The sequence below is a fragment of the Trachinotus anak genome, unplaced genomic scaffold (genome assembly GCF_046630095.1).
Source record: "Trachinotus anak isolate AG129_WGS33_773 ecotype Australia unplaced genomic scaffold, CSIRO_AGI_Tana_v1 ptg000033l, whole genome shotgun sequence".
NCBI lineage: Eukaryota > Metazoa > Chordata > Actinopteri > Carangiformes > Carangidae > Trachinotus > Trachinotus anak.
In genome coordinates, this window is record NW_027273884.1 from 3,718,328 (window position 1) to 3,734,976 (window position 16,649).

Consider the following 16,649-nt stretch of genomic DNA (forward strand, 5'->3'; position numbering starts at 1 on the left):
TGAACATTACTGTTTGTCAGCCCTAAGGAGTATAAACAGACTCACGTTCTTCTTCAAACAGGCCACTTTTGAAGCCAGCGGTAGTTAAGGCCTACTGGTTTAATGCATATGCCATTCATGTAACCAGCCGAATCAGGAATCAGGGCTGCACAATTAATTGAAATATTATCAAAATCACAATATGGCCAAGTGCAATATCCAAACAGCAGGAGCAACAATTTATTTTTTGCTGACAATCAAACGACATACTATAAATAAGCATTGTGGTGCTACAGAGATGCCCAAGCCTACAAGTCATATTCTCCAGTTGTAAAAGAAGATGCTTGTTTGGCACAAGCCCCAGCAAAAATCACATCATCACCATTTTTAATTTTATATCAGTGAAAATGAAAAGCAAAAATGACTATTCCACTTGAAATCGTGACTCATATCTGCCAAAATAATTGAAATTTGATGTTTTTTGCATATTATTCAGGCCTAAGCTGAATTATTTAGTGTAGGATTGTCTGCAAAACTTTGGAACAAGATGGATAGTTGAAAAAAGTGTAAAGAAGAAGCTGTTATGAAGACAGAGCTAAAAACAGATACAATAAAAAGAGCCTTTCAGCACACATTGGCCTCCAAATAAAGAAAAAAACTATTACAAACTAAACACACTTGCTGTCTTTAAAGAAAACGTAACATAAAAAAAGTCAGCCCTCAGTCATGCCAGTAAGAACTACAGACTACAGACAGCAATCACAAATTTACACAAGACTTGAGAAGTGAAGCTGCACAGTTTTTGTCAGGCGGTACTGTCACTTCTGGAGAGGCTGAGTTTCTATCTGCTGTGTTTGAGCTTGCAAAACTCTCCAGATTTGGGCATTTTGCTGTATGGACAAGGTTGAACATAGAGTGCTTGCAGCTGTGGTTTCTTCTTTCTAAGCCTATTTTAAGTGACGTAACTATTACTCAGCTTTAAAACCTTGTTATAATATCATTTGTGTGGTGTGAGTGTAGATAAAACTTGACCAGTTCAAGATTAGCAGCCTTGCTGATTAAGGCATCGTCACATTTTGAGTTTAATAATCAGTGCCATATTTGCATTTTCATCACTGATTGCGTAATATTTTTTTCATTATTAGCTGTAATCATTTGTGCAATGTGACCTGATTTGGAGTTGCAATGCAATTACACTGTTTGGACAGCCCCCAGATTGATTAATACCCATTCAGGTATCTAAAATCACTCGGCTTTAACTTTGGTAAATCTTACATTAGAAAGCCTTATTTCACTCTTTTAAAACTGTTGTGTGTGCTGCAGAGACTAAGTGGGGACAAGTGGCTTCTCTGTGTGCAGCTGCCTAGCATCCACCTATAGCCCGCATGTGAGGTGTCATCCACCGAGAGTCTTCACATGTGGCATTTAAAGGACGTCTGTGAATTCTACCTACAGACAATAACCTACACGTTCCTTCTATAAACTGCATACACATCACACAAGGTGCCACCCAGCACCACAATTCAATTCTCAACCTGTGGGAAACACTGATCTACTCTGAGTGTTAAAAGGAAATAGGATTAAAATATAATGAAAGTCCATTTAAAGGTCAATTAATCCATATGTTTTATATTACTAAAGGATGAATAATGCAGTTTTGAAAGCAGTAGCTTGTGATGAACCCAGCCTTTTAGTATATTTTGGATTATTCATTTGATTTGCTGGCCCGCAATCTCTGATCTCATCAACCACCTTTCTGTCAGAAGCAGGCAGCTGTCTTCAGGGAAAAACTGCAACCTTTGCGGCATCAAAATCAGTGGCTAGCTGGTGAACATAATGGAGCTTTTAGCAGCTAAACAGCCAGATACTCCCCTCAGGAGTTGGTGAAAATCAGAACAGCATAAAAGGAGAGTCATTAATGGACTTACATTGGTTGGCCAGACAGAAACATGACTCCAGATGAATGCTGATGCTGCTTTGTAGCTGCTGGATTTTGCTTACATGTTTGCTATAATATAACAAATTACAGGATAACATGGTAGACACTGTGTTTTCAGCTTGTTATGTTGTCCCCAAGTGGCTGAAAATCAATGAATGCTGCTTTAAAGGACTTGTTTGACATTTTTGGGAGATGTGAAGATTCTTCTACAATGCTTACTAATTAATCCTTTTTCTTTTTCTTTTTTTTTTCCCGGGATACAGACATTTAGGGGTAATGTCCCACCATATTTCCTGGCCAATAGAGTGCTACAGGAATGAGTCTTAAAACCTGGAAAGAAGTTAGCATTTTAGCATTTCCAGTTCTCTCATTCCAAAGTCTATGGAGTTTTTTTGAATGGGTTTTTTGCCAGATGACAGAAATAAGGTCTGTGGTTAACACAGACTCAAGACATTTTCACATTGTATTCTATGACAGAAAATATGTAAATGAATACTCCTGTCCTGATTTCTTTAAGCTTTTGTATCTCTTAAAAAAAGATTGGTGGCTAAGACGTAGCTAAATGAGACTACAGAGGTTGTCATGCACAATAAACATCATCTTGTCGATCTACTCACCCGTCCGTTGTGTTTGTACTCAAGTTTTTGCAAACTTTTGCAGTTCGTTTATACCCTAACATTAGCTTTCTACTATTTCTGATTGTATTAAGGCTTCAAAAATCATAAAAATTGTGTTCAATTATGCTGATTATCCTGCTGACCAAAACGTGCACTTATCATGAACTTTTGTTTGTCGCAGATCTTATTTTCTGCAGTAATCCAAAAGCCGATGTAAAAGTCAGCAGTGTGATGCTAATTTCAAGGTTGGCCTACAACAATGTGTCATCCTTGCAGCACTCTATACCAATATACTCCCTGAAGTCTTGAGTGTCAACATGAGGTTGCCAGGAAACCAGTGCAGACTAAAGGAAGTTACTTCTTCCAGTTAGTGTTCAATGTATCAGAAAGAAAATCAGATTATATTAGGCTGATATAAGTAAATATAAATGAAGAAATAGTGAACTCTATACACTACAGTTGTATGAGTTGCAAAATAAAGTTTCAATGAGTAAAACAATTAACTCAAAAGATGTGATTTATATTCAAAAATTTGCAATTTGACTTCTTTCAATTTAATTTATACATTTTTTTTTACCTGATAAGACATCAGTCTGAAATTCTTAATAATGGCTATATTCTCTCTTCACGCATCAGTACATTTCGTTGCCACTTTAAACTCTTTTACTTCACTGGTTTTGCTGTCTTTTTTTAGAGAAAAGAGTATATTATCCACTGCTGCATAATAAATATGGTGAATACATGTGCACAAAGCAGAGAAGAGAAAAATGAAAAAAAGGTTAATAGCAGTGTATGATATTACTGATTAAATCAGTTCTGACTTTTAATAAGAACTCAATTCATTTCACCACTTTGCTGGAGTGAAAGTGGCCTTGAAATGAAACTGATATTTGCTGCCGCACGCAGTGAGATAAACCTGGCATTTTCTGTGGTGTGTGCTAATTTGTTATGGTCCAAGGATGGTTGTTCAGGTGGCCACTCACTGACAGGAATAAGATACAGTTCTTTTTAGTTTAGAAACTGACAAATAGTTGAGAATGTGATTAAAGGTGCACCAGCTGGATTGAAGGTTATGTAAAGAAAGAGGGCTGTCAGCACTTTTATAATAGTTTTATAATTCAGTTTGATTAACTTGCCCTTACTTGTCACCCTTAACTTTGTGTCAGTCCAAAGCCTAGTCTGACTGGATTATGTTGTGAAAAACAATTATTTTCTCATGCTGTTTATTCTTTTAACCTCACATTTTTGTGAGAAACAAACTTGACTGACCAGCTTCATGTGTTCATTTTGTCAATGAACTAAAACAAAAAATACTTCTTGACAACCTTTATACACAACAAATCTAAGACAAAAACCAAAAAGTCACCAATGAAATGATAAAATGGAATTTTCATTGAGAAATAAAAACTACACAATCATGTGGAATATGTATATTCATCTACAGTTCCACAGAAAAAAAGCAAGCCAGCTAACAATGAGAGAATAAAACTCACTGCAGCAAAAAAAAAAACATCTCAAAAGTAAAACCCATAAGTTGCAAACAAATGATGGTGTAATCATGTAAATAGTTAGTCTTTTACTTTTTTGATAATATGTCCTTTTGTTTACAGTTCCTGCTGCTTCTTTCTCACCGATCAGACTTTTGCCCTCACTGTCAGCTGCTCTCCTCTGTGCAGCCTGACTTTTTGTTCGTACTGCAAGAAAATAGTGATGGACAATTCCTTTCTTCTGTAGCACAAATGTGTGCATTATTTTTATTTTTATTTTTTTTTAACATCACAACAGACAACCAGACATCCGACCAACAGATCAGGAGAAAATTAACTTTATTCTCTGTCTCAGCAACTCACTCTTGCGAGATCTCGCGACACAGATCTCTTCTCTCTTGTCAGTGTTGGTCTGGTTTCACTTTCCAGCCAGAGAAGTTTAGAGGGACTTATGCATAAAACCATGAATTAAAAGTCAAAACTGAAATAAAAATTAAGTTTTTCTTTGCTTAATAATACTATTATTGTTATATACTGTTTTTGGAGGGAAAAGAGAGACTATTGTTAGACTGATATGATCTTGTGCTGACTTGATCACATATTGTTGTGTTAAAAACCAGAGAACACAATCTGCAAATGTACTCCAGGCCTGAAGGGGGCAAAGTAACAAGTATCAGTGGAACCTGAAACAGCAGCCAGTGCTCATAGGGGGACTGAGTTCACCTGCACACCGTTTTGGAGAGCATGGGAAGAAATGTTTGGTGGAGGTCAGTCATATGGATTCACTCCTGGCAGGAAGGCAAGAGAGAAAACAGCTCATTGTCAGCACAGAAGACACAGCTGGTAGGAGGATATCAATGCTGGACTCTGCATTTCATTTCAGGCCCTTTAATCATATTTATTAATGCTGAATGTAGTTAATTTTTGTGCAATAGTAAAATTGTACCTTTTTTATTTGGACTATTTAAGTTTAAACAATACATGGATTATGTTAATTTACTAACACACACACACATATATATATATACATATACATATATTTATTTATTTCTTTGTTTAACTTTAAGGTTATCAACCTATTCCATTCAACATCCATCTAGAAAAATTAAAAACAAAAGAAAAGGAATTGAGTTGTCTCTGAATCTTTGTGCTGAACAAGCCATTTTCAAGTTTGGGGAGAGCTGAAGAAACTTAACACCCACACAACTTGACACATATTGAGCCAGCAGATAAAAACGAGTCGGGTGCAAATCAGGTGCAAATCAGGTGCAAATTCATACTGTATCTACTGTTTTGTATTGTTGTTATGCTTGAATAACAACAATATGACTTGAATCACGACCATGCTCACTTAGGAGACAGGAAGTGTACACCATTTCATACCACTGGCGCTCCTTGCAATGTGTCATCTTTTGTTATAGAGTACCTTTGATCACAAGCCAGAAAAAAAAAAAAAGAGTTGCCCCCAAACCCAAAACAAAGGTAGTGAGTCACCCCTCCCCCCCAAATTATCCACCGACCTACCACAAGAGGGAAGTAGAGAACATACAGCACTGCACACTACCACTTATGGTAAATTACTGTATGCCCATAGACTCCACATATTTATTTTCATACAGTGTCAGGCAAATGCGAGGAACATTTGAGAAATCTGGGTGTAATAATTACGAGATATTTTTACATCCTTTTCAAACATAAAAAAAGCATCTCTCTCTGAAAGAAGTGCCTGTGTGAAGTACCAAGTAGTAGCAGCAGCAGCAGAACTAATACTGTAATGGTAGCAGAGGTTGTAATGGTAACACTGATAGAGTGCATCCGGAAAGTATTCACAGCGCTTCACTTTTTCCACATTTTGTTATGTTACAGCCTTATTCCAGAATGAATTAAATTCATTTCTACCTCAAAATTCTACACACATTACCCCATTATGACAAAGTGAAAAAAGTGTGCTTGAAATTTTTGCAAATATATTAGAAATAAAAAACAAAAAAAGTCACATATACATAAGTATTCACAGCCTTTGCTTAATACTTTGTTGAAGCACCTTTGGCAGCAATTACAGCCTCAAGTCTTTTTGAGTATGATGCTACGAGCTTGGCACACCTATTTTTGGGCAGTTTCTGCCATTCTTCTGTGCAGAACCTCTCAAGCTCCATCAGGTTGGATGGGGAGCGTCGGTGCACAGCAGTTTTCAGATCTCTCCAGAGATGTTTAATCGGGTTCAAGTCTGGGCTCTGGCTGGGCCACTCAAGAACATTCACAGAGTTGTGCCGAAGCCACTACTTTGTTATCTTGGTTGTGTGCTTAGGGTCGTTGTCCTGTTGGAAGATGAACCTTCGCCCCAGTCCGAGGTCCAGAGCGCTCTGGAGCAGGTTATCATCAAGGATGTCTCTGTACATCGCTGCATTCATCTTTCCCTCGACCCTGACTAGTCTCCCAGTTCCTGCTGCCGTAAAACATCCCCACAGCATGATGCTGCCACCACCATGCTTCACTGTAGGGATGGTACTGGCCAGGTGATGAGCGGTGCCTGGTTTCCTCCAGACATGACGCTTGGCATTCAGGCCAAAGAATTCAATCTTTGTTTCATCAGACCAGAGAATTTTGTTTCTCATGGTCTGAGAGTCCTTCAGGTGCGTTTTGGCGAACTCCAGTCGGGCTGTCATGTGCCTTTTACTGAGGAGTGGCTCCATCTGGCCACTCTACCATACAGGCCTGATTGGTGGAGTGCTGCAGGAATAGTTGTCCTTCTGGAAGCTTCTCCTCTCTCCACAGAGCAACGCTGGAGCACTATCAGAGTGACCATCCGGTTCTTGGTCACCTCCCCGACTAAGGCCCTTCTGCCCCGCTTGCTCAGATTGGCCAGGCGGCCAGCTCTAGGAAGAGTCCTGGTGGTTCCCAACTTCTTCCATTTGCGGATGATGGAGGCCACTGTGCTGCAGACATTTTTCAGTACCCTTCCCCAGATCTGTGCCTCGATACAATCCTATCTTGGAGTTCTACAGACAATTCCTTGGACCTCATGGCTTGGTTTGTGCTCTGACATGCACTGTCAACTATGGGACCTTATATAGACAGGTGTGTGCCTTTCCAAATCACGTCCAATGAATTGAATTTACCACAGGTGGACTCCAATCAAGTTGTTAATATATTTGCAAAAATTTCAAGCAAACTTTTTTTCACTTTGTCATTATGGGGTATTGTGTGTAGAATTTTGAGGTAAAAAAATGAATTTAATTCATTCTGGAATGAGGCTGTAACATAACAAAATGTGGAAAAAGTGAAGCGCTGTGAATAATTTCCAGATGCACTGTATATAGTAGGCACTGGTAGGTTAAACTGTTAAAAAGTGGAGCAGTGCAAAATTTAGGTGGAAGAACAAAGAATAAAAGTGTATAAGCATGAACTGTGAACCAAGCACAGTAATATTAGTAAGAGTGTATGTGTCCTTTGCTAAAGCACACTTACACCCCTTTCCCCAACTCCAAGGATCCTCTGTCTGATACTATATAGTCTTCACACAATGATTGTAAACTGTAAGTCTCAGCAAAGACAGATTTATCTCCCAGTTTCTTTTTATGATATTAACAACTTTTACCCTCAAGCTCTTGCTGAAAGTCCTGGTAGTTGTTTAGAATTTGTATCTCTCTTGTGTATACTGAATTTGCTTATTATTGTGGCTAAGTGTAACACCATATATCCTGAAGAAGACATCAAGGAAAAATATTAGTATAATATAAGATTATTGTATATGACTATAATCGTGAAATGGTGAAAGTACCACCCTCATTTATTCCTGTAAAATATAAAATCTATGTTAATTATGAAAATCAGTAACAAAAAATAAGATAGTATTTTTCTGAGAACTATTACAATAATACAGAGTTATTCTCTGGAGTCATGGTGTTACATACTCTACATAGTGTTTATTAATCATTGAAAATTAGCCTTAGAAAGCTCTCACCCATATGAACAGCTGGCTGATGTAGCCATCTCCTGTTATAAACTATAGCTGATTACAGAGTTCACACACACTGCAGGATGTCCAGTAAAAGACAGCGATAGAGCTGAAGTTCAGAATTTCTTGGTCAAGCTTCTTCACCACATACAGTACATCCACTCACACCCCACTAGTGATTTCCAAAGTGGAATAATAGGAGTTATTTTAGGTTTTCTGCACATACCACACTTTATATATATATATGATATAATAATAAGTTCCAGACTCTTCATCTTCTGTTTCTCTGTGAACGGGATGAGAAGCTACGGCAGTGGCTCCTGGATGTACATAACATGATTGGATCACCATGGTAATTGACTGACAGTTGTGATAACCAACAGAAACCTGATAAAGGTAAATGAGAGGCCCTTTTAAAGAATTATGATTTAAAATGCTCTTGATCTATGCTCAGGCACTGCTCCAAACTCCTGTCCCTGACTCTTATCTGTGCTGGCCTTGTCCAGCGACTGCTTCAAAAAATGAAAGCATGCTCTGTACAGCTGCTCTGGCAGACTCAGCAGCAGAGCCTCGCTGGAGAGTGAATATGAATCAGTTTAGCCTTGATAATAGTGCATCATATGTGTCAACCTCCTTAGACAGAAGACATTATATTCATAGCTTGACCAGGACCCTTACAAAGCATTGTGTTTTATCAGTCAATACCAACCACAGCAATTTGTTGTTTAAGATTATTTACTGTGATACGTTCCTGAATGTTGTTTTGATGTATTCCCACGAAACTACAGGTGTTGGGGAGACAAGTCTAGGGACAGGTTTCAGTTGTCAATCCCAGAATTCAATTCAGTAACTTGAAAAAAAACAGCCATAAACTACACCAGGGAGCAAGTCATACATTTATTTATTCACCTTAGTTCTGTTCAGTTCTTAATTTGGATTATAGACAGAAACTTACAGTGCTTGTGACATTATGATCTATTTCCTGGATCATAATCTGTTATAGTAGACCATATACTGGCCTACCTGGGGCTGGGTCTCATTATGTTACATTACAGAGGAAGGAGATGATACCAATGAGACCACTCCACTGGGCCTCCACTGATTCCAATATTAGCATGTTTATTTTTTTGTTTGTTTTTTTTTAAATAAAAGCTATCATTACATACAGTACTCTCATATAGCCAACCTGAAACGAAAACAGGTGGTGCAGTCAGGCACACACGTCCTTTTAATTCATGCTTTCATGGTTTCAAGTCACTCTAAATGTCTGTGGTTCTGCGGTGAAACCAGACCAGAGACAGGCTTGAATAAAGTAAACTTTCTTCTGATCAGTCAGTCTAAAAACAACATTTTGACATCAGAATTTTCTGAAGATCTGTGGCTTGTGAAAAATTTATCCAATGTTTATTTCTGTGAGTATAAGGAGAAAGAATTGGTCATAATCTGTAATCACGTTTACTTCTCCCATTGGATTGAACAGACTCAGACCTGCTGCTGGTCTCCTGAAGGAGCGGGGAGGCAGACAAACCCACGTCACACAGGTACAGGAAATAACTGAAAGTGAACCATCTCACTTCTCAACTGTCTCTGGCAAAGCTACTCCCAAAGCTACTTCTAACTTAATACAAACATCTAGTACAGCACAGAAAACATGATCAATACTTAGACTTTATTTTTCTTGTAGAGATCCAGTAAAGTTGGTGAGTAGTAGAAATGCAGTGCTGCAATTTACCATGTCAGCAAAAACTGAAACAACTGCTTGCTGCACTGAACAATGTCCAGGGCACTGAGCTGTCAATCAGAGACTAAGCCAATGGGGACGGGTAGGGTAATAAAGCAATTATTAGTAAACTTACCAAGAAAGGAAAAATGTTCATAAATTCTTCTTCCGGCTCCCAACGAAGGCGGACGCATCTTCCCCCTCTCTCCTCTCCCTTTTTTTCCCTGCTTTGCATCTCACGTCTCGTCCTGTCTTGTCTAAACCTTGGAAGCCTCTCTCCGCACTGTTCTCCAAATCTAAAATCATGGAATTGGTCAACTGGTCTCTCAACGCAATTGACAGGATCTTCTCGACGAGAAGCCCAGGTTCGGGGGAACCTGTCTGCCCTGGCGGAACGTACCCCGCTGGCTACATGAGGGACTCCTGGGAGGACTGGAGGGTCGTGTGCCTGGCGAGTCTTTCCGTTGAGGACATCGAAGATCTCTATATATTCGGAACTGTGATATCAGGCTTTCTGCTGATTGGATTAGGCATTGCCCTGGTGTATCGGAAAATTCGGAAGACGGTGACAGCAGTCCAAATCCCCACGCTGCCCGACATAATTGATGGAGTGAGTAAAGCTGTAAGCACTCAGACTGTGATTGTGAACCGCAACTTGGGAACCACCTTGGAAGGAGCTGTTAACGCTCAGACTGTGGTCATAAATCGCAACATGGGTCACATCTTGGAGAAGCTTGCAGCTTTGCAAAGGAGAATGGATGGAGATGACCAGAATGGACTAACAGAGTAAGCCGTGTCTATTGAAATACGACTGCTCGCCCTAACCCAAACAATCATAATCTAATCTGCGTTCCGGCCCCCGCAGCACCGGCCTTGGCCAAGACCGGTGCTGGAACAACTCCCCCACGAGATCGCTGCAGTGAGACGCTTCTACTCCTACCCCCCCCCCCCCTCCACGGACACCTGTGGATTGTTGACTCCGTCCAGGAACCGATCAAGGATGTCTCCATGGCAACTTGCTGTGTTATCGCGATGACACCCTGCGAACTGAGGCACTGATTGTGAACTAGACGAAGCGACTCCCCAGGCCTATGCACACACACACATTCACGGACACCTCTTACATGTATATATGCAACTCACAACCCAACCCCATCCCACGCCTTCGCCACTTCCTCCCATCCAGCGCGGCGGGCGGGGTCCGATAGCTGCGCCTTAATGGCAGCGGCTGCGGCTGGCTGCCTGTCTGCACTGGAATCACCTCCTCCCCCCTTTCCCCCCTCCCCTGGAGCAAATTGTCTTGAGTCACTGTGTTGTAAGATGTGTTTGTTTATATATGCCTATGTTGCTGAGGTTTTTTTCCCGAATCCCACACTGTACCCCCCCCCCCCCCCCCCCCCAGGAGTATAGTTTGGGTTCTGTTATTTTTTCTCCTCTCCTCTCCACTTGTTTTTTCCCCATTCCTCCTTTTTAAATGGCGCCGCAGATGGCTGCCTCGGTGTTTTGGTGCGCTCTGCACCATTCACTAGAACAAATTCCTTGTACGTGAAAACATACTTGGCAATAAACCTGATTCTGATTCTGATTCTGATTTATTTTGACAGCCCTTTCATATAAAAAAGTTGAAATTTAAAAAGTCAATTTAGGTGCTGGTCCTTTTTAGCTGGACCATCCAGCTAAAATGGACCACATATACACACACACTCTCATAGAAGTTACACAGAAATTGAGGGTTTCAAACAGGTTCATATCCATGCAAAATCTTAACAATCCTTTTATAATTATGCCCTGGCCATAGTGTGGCAGGAGGATAGGCAGAGGAAAGGAGAGAGAAGAGGGGAGAAGGGAAAGGAAGGAAGATGTCAATACAACCAGTGGAGAAAGGACAGAATCGGCGGGGGGGGGGGGGGGGGGGGGGGGGAGTATTAATGAGTACCAGGAGTGAGCTGAGAGAGGTGGTTACTATCTTAAACCAGGAAATTGAAGTAAAAGCAAAAAGTATGACTAGAAGCCCTGATGTCATTTTTTAAAACTGAACTATGACTAAATAAAAAATTGTTTATTATTAATTTGTCAAAATTAACATTGATATGCTGTCTGACTGTTGACTGTTAGGTGGTTAATTTACATAATAATGCAATGATTGATATTAGATAAGAGTAGACGAGTAGACAAAAATTGTATTTTCTTTTTCTTCTTCCTTTTTTTGCACCTCTGTCCATTAGCTCCTTGTTTAAGAATTCAGAATCAGACTTACAACGGTTCATGAACCCGCGTGATGAAAAAGTGATGTTAATGCAATCCCACAAGGAGTCGGCTTGTGCAGGCAGACATCGAGCAGCGATCTCAAGGTGACCCCACCAGGCTCCCATAAATGTTTTATCAAGGCCTGCACAGAGCCGAGGTCCCTGTCACAAAGGATCGTCTCTGTGGGTCACGCATGGCTCTCGCAGAAGGAAAGTGGTGCTTTGCACACATGTCATTATACACATGTTAATATCCACTCTGACATGTTATTCTAGATAGCATGCAGGGAAAAGAAAGAATCATGAATTAACAACATTAATGATTTCAATGTGAGTTTAATGAATTGCACCAATGACAATAAATGAAACATTGTACTGCTCTTGTGAGCTGTTCGGTTGGCAGATTTCATTATATGCCTCTGTTCTCCCATAAAGGCTTCACTTAGAGCACAGTCCACTTCAAAAGGATTTCATCGGCTCTCCATATCAAACCAGAAAAGAATTGCCCTTGGCATTTCTAAGTGATGCATGACTTCTCTTGTATTTCTGTCTCTCCTTTTAATCTCTGAAAATCCCTGGCTGTCAGTCAGCATTTAGTCCCCCTTTGACATGACCAAAAAAAATGTGACATTTGCAAAAAGAAAATTTAATATCAACTGCGCAACAAGGAGTTCATAAGTTCACAGTAATCCTTATGTCTTGACAAACCAGGAGTTCATAACAGAACGCAAATCAATAAATAACGGTGTGTGTGCCATTGTGTATTTATTTATTTGTTTGTATGGCTCTCTGATAGTCTGTTCCAAAAAGGTGAAAACTAATTACACTCATGTGAGAAGCATGTGGCTGAATGTGAATTTCATTTACACGCTTTCTTTTTTTTAAATTTTCTTTTAATAAGCAGTTGAGTCTCTGTATCTGCACATCAGACAGCAAACAGTATAGTTTTACTTAGATATTAAAGTGTTCTTAGTTTTCTGCTAAAACAAAATAGGTATGACATGTGACTAAATCCCAAATAAAGGTCAACTTACCATCTTTCCACAACTTTCTACTGTATCACATAGCTTCATCAGCACATGGAGTTTTCTCAGGTGCCTCTAAGATGGATCTGGTGTGAGCTCAGTAGCTGAACTGACTTGCTTTCCACCATCTCACAGGGTCTTCCGCAGCAGATATTGTTTTTAAGTTGAAATATGTAAGCTAACCTTAAAGTGATAGTTCGGGTTATTTGACAAGGGGTTGTGTGAAGCACTTATCAATAGTCAGAGGTGAATAGTAACAAAGAACATTTACTTGAGCACTAGTGGAGTACTGACTTTCACTCCACTACACACAAACAAATCTTGTACTTTTGACTCCACTGCACTCTTACTTTGAAGCAGAACTTTTAGTCAGTGGAATGACTTCTTTTATTTTCAAAATGTGATAGACCATATGCTGTGTTCGTCACAGGAGAAAAAAACAATTACAGCCAACTCTTACACTGTCAGTCATGTTGTGCTTGTTGGATTTATGAACAGATCAGTTTCAGCTTGGGAGTGGCCCAACGATGCTGTTAGATAATGTTACAACCCAGCTCGGTAAAGGGGAAAGGGGAAGCAACATAAAACCGGTGGTATTGGTTGAGCCAAATCTATTAGTGGCAAGATGTGTCAATAGTTGTACATACACAAATTAAAGACACAATTGATGATGAGTATGAACAGAAAGAGGGGAACAGGGCAAAACAGGTGCTGCTAAATCAAAGAACAGAATAAAACAGAAAGAGGACACTAACTGAGTTGAGGTCTCACACACAGAGCTACAATAAAACAAAACAAGAAAAGCCTATCTACACTCCCTATCTAAACAAAAGGACACGAAGCAGCACCCCTATTCCTAGTGACGACTAACAACAACAGAAACCTATTATGTGGTGCAATCAGTCTAGAGCAAACACTCACTAGCCCAGTTCCCTCAAAGCTAAGTACCTCAGTAGTACAAAATGTCGCAGCAGCACAAGTCACACAGATCTCAACAAATCGTTGCAACAATCCCACGAGGTACCGAGACGAGCTGTCTCACACATCCGCTCTGCCCACAGTGAATGTGACAAGAAGGGAGTCCACGCAAAGTTAAAGTAAAAACAAACAATTTATTATAACCAAAAAGCCACACAAATAAGCAGTGGGGTGTGGTAATTATTAAGTTTAGCCATGTTAGTGGTGTATGTGCTGTGGAGTAGTTGTATGTGCAAAAGCAAATAATGCCAAAACAAGTGGATGTCAGTAGTTGGAAGGATGAGGACAGGTAAGCACCTGGGTCAGCTTTTATAGTCCAGAATGCCCAGGTGAACTGCATCAGCTGACGACCCTCCTATGTCAACCAACGGCCAGGGGTGTCACACGCCCAAACATGCAATATGAATATAGAGCTTTACATCAATCACTGTACCCAGTCTTACCAGATCTAGATCCAAAAGAGCAATTTAAGGATGAGAAACAATTAGCAGAACAAGGCGATTGAATTGCAAATAACAAGTCAAATAGCAATCATACTTGTTGCATTATTTTGAGCCATTGCAACGGAATCTTGTTCTGATGTGCACTGTATGGTGTACAGTTTTAATGACAATAAAAAGTCTATCTATCTGTCTGTCTATCTATCAACTAGTACATAGCAATAGAATTTGCTGTGTACATCCATGGGGTATAATGTTAAATAGTACCCACCTCAGAATGCAGATTTGTGTTCCCTAGAAACACAGGAAAGTGAGGAGCAAGTTCTGCTATTTACCCAAAGTATTTCATCAAATTGTTGCTCAAAATGAGCACCAAAGCTCATCAAGTGTCCAATAAACCATGACTGGTAGCTAGAAAGAGCAACTCAATGCCCTGACCACACAAGACTCCAGCTACCAAACACACAAAACTGGAATTCACACCACACCAAAAGTAGCAAACCCAAAGGTTCCTCCAAAGCCAAAGGCTCACTAAACGACCAAATTGCCCCAAGGCACGAAACACAAAGGGGGAACCAAGCTACAACAATGCTCACAAGCAAAACACAAGCTGTCGTGCTTATGTTTACAAAGCTACCAGGCCCAACCATCAAACTGAGAACACACAACATCTGAAGCAGACCATTACCTCACTGCAATTCTTGATCCTCACTTACCTAAACAAATTGTACCATTAGGCCTGGATAACCTGAGGCATGATAGGTTCAAGGCAAGTTAACACATAACCAGATAATGGATACAGATTTTACAACACTCGCCATTGAATGTTTAGCATGACAAACTCATTAACAAAAGCCAATTCAAGTACAAGTAGTATGGAATTCACAGCCACAGCAGAGCCCAAGTATCAACCCCAAATATCTTGACTACAATAAAGTACCAAAGGCACTTTGATCCACACTGCTAAAAAGCACTTAATTCCATTTAGCATTAATAAGTCACAATGGTCACAAACTAAAATGGTCTGTAACACCAACTGTCCAATTCACAACAGACCAAGCCTCCGTGTTATATATCCTGACTGAATGGGTTTGGTTATCCCAGACAAGCCCCCATTTGTCACAAGCTGCTTTCTGCATCCGGGTGATTCAGCTGCTGCGAAGGTCGGGAATCAGATGCTCCAATTAGCTCCCAGCGATCAGTGACCCGCAGGACCCACGCAGCCTACATTGCATATCTTTTCACTAGGAAACAGGGTTAATTCCACGGTGGGGGGCAGCGTTGGTTACGGCTAAACAGATAAAGATGAGGCGGAAGATTCTTCATGAAAGACCCAGACCTTATCTTCAGTCCATGTTTGCAATTTTAGAAATGAGAAAGATTCCTTTCATTTTAAATGTTTGCTGTGTTCATCACGACCAAACTTCGTCACTGCCTAAAAAGAAAAAGAAGTATGAAAACGAAAATGGCTCCTTTTGATGATTCAGTTCTGTTTTTATGTCCATCATATTGTACAAACTTTTTATTCCGCAGGTTCTACAGTGAGTCAGTCATTCAGTTGGTTGTTTAGAAAATACGAGTTGACAAGTTGTACGATTGTATACATAAGTATTTTTTGGGGGCATTTTTACCTTTATTTTGATAGCCACATGGAGAGATAGACAGGAAATTCAGGGCGAGAGAGGGGATGACATGCACCAAAGGGCCATAGGTTGGACTCAAACCCAGGCCAGGTTAGGATTAACCGTTGATGGTACATGCTCTACCAGGTGAGCCAAAGTGAATATTCAAGGGGTACTCTAACTCAAGCACAATTTTGACTGAACAACTTTCACTTAGAGTAATATTTTAGCAGGAGTACCTATACTGTAACTCAAGTTATGGAGCTGTGTACTTTGTCCTCCTGTGTCTAAGCGGCAGCCATGATAAGAGCTGTTCGAATTCTGTAAATAATAAGGAAAGGAGCTTCAGTGCTTCCTGTCTTATCTCCTTTAGCAGAGGAAACATTGGACCCTCCTTTATGAAAGGAAAGGAGAAGATGTCGTCCCACAATTCCTTGCTGCAGCGACATTTAAAGCAACACACCTATGGATGTATTGGACAGACCATAACCCACATAAACATAGAAACAACAGAGAATCTTTTTTATGATTTTGACACAATCCAAAACTGATGGAAATCCTTGTCTGAGCTCCAAATCCATAACTGTAGATTTATTCTCTTTCAAATCTGTTCAGATTTCTAGTTGACAATATCATCA

At 40.1% G+C, this 16,649-nt stretch overlaps 1 long non-coding RNA gene across 1 annotated transcript; it reads left to right on the forward strand.

Annotated features, from left to right (window-relative positions):
* Positions 1-4,646: 4,646 nt before the first annotated feature.
* Positions 4,647-12,967, forward strand: LOC139614162 (uncharacterized). Its single transcript, XR_011686913.1, has 3 exons — positions 4,647-4,865; positions 9,461-9,521; positions 11,926-12,967. It is a non-coding gene; the product is annotated as an uncharacterized lncRNA (long non-coding RNA).
* Positions 12,968-16,649: the final 3,682 nt, after the last annotated feature.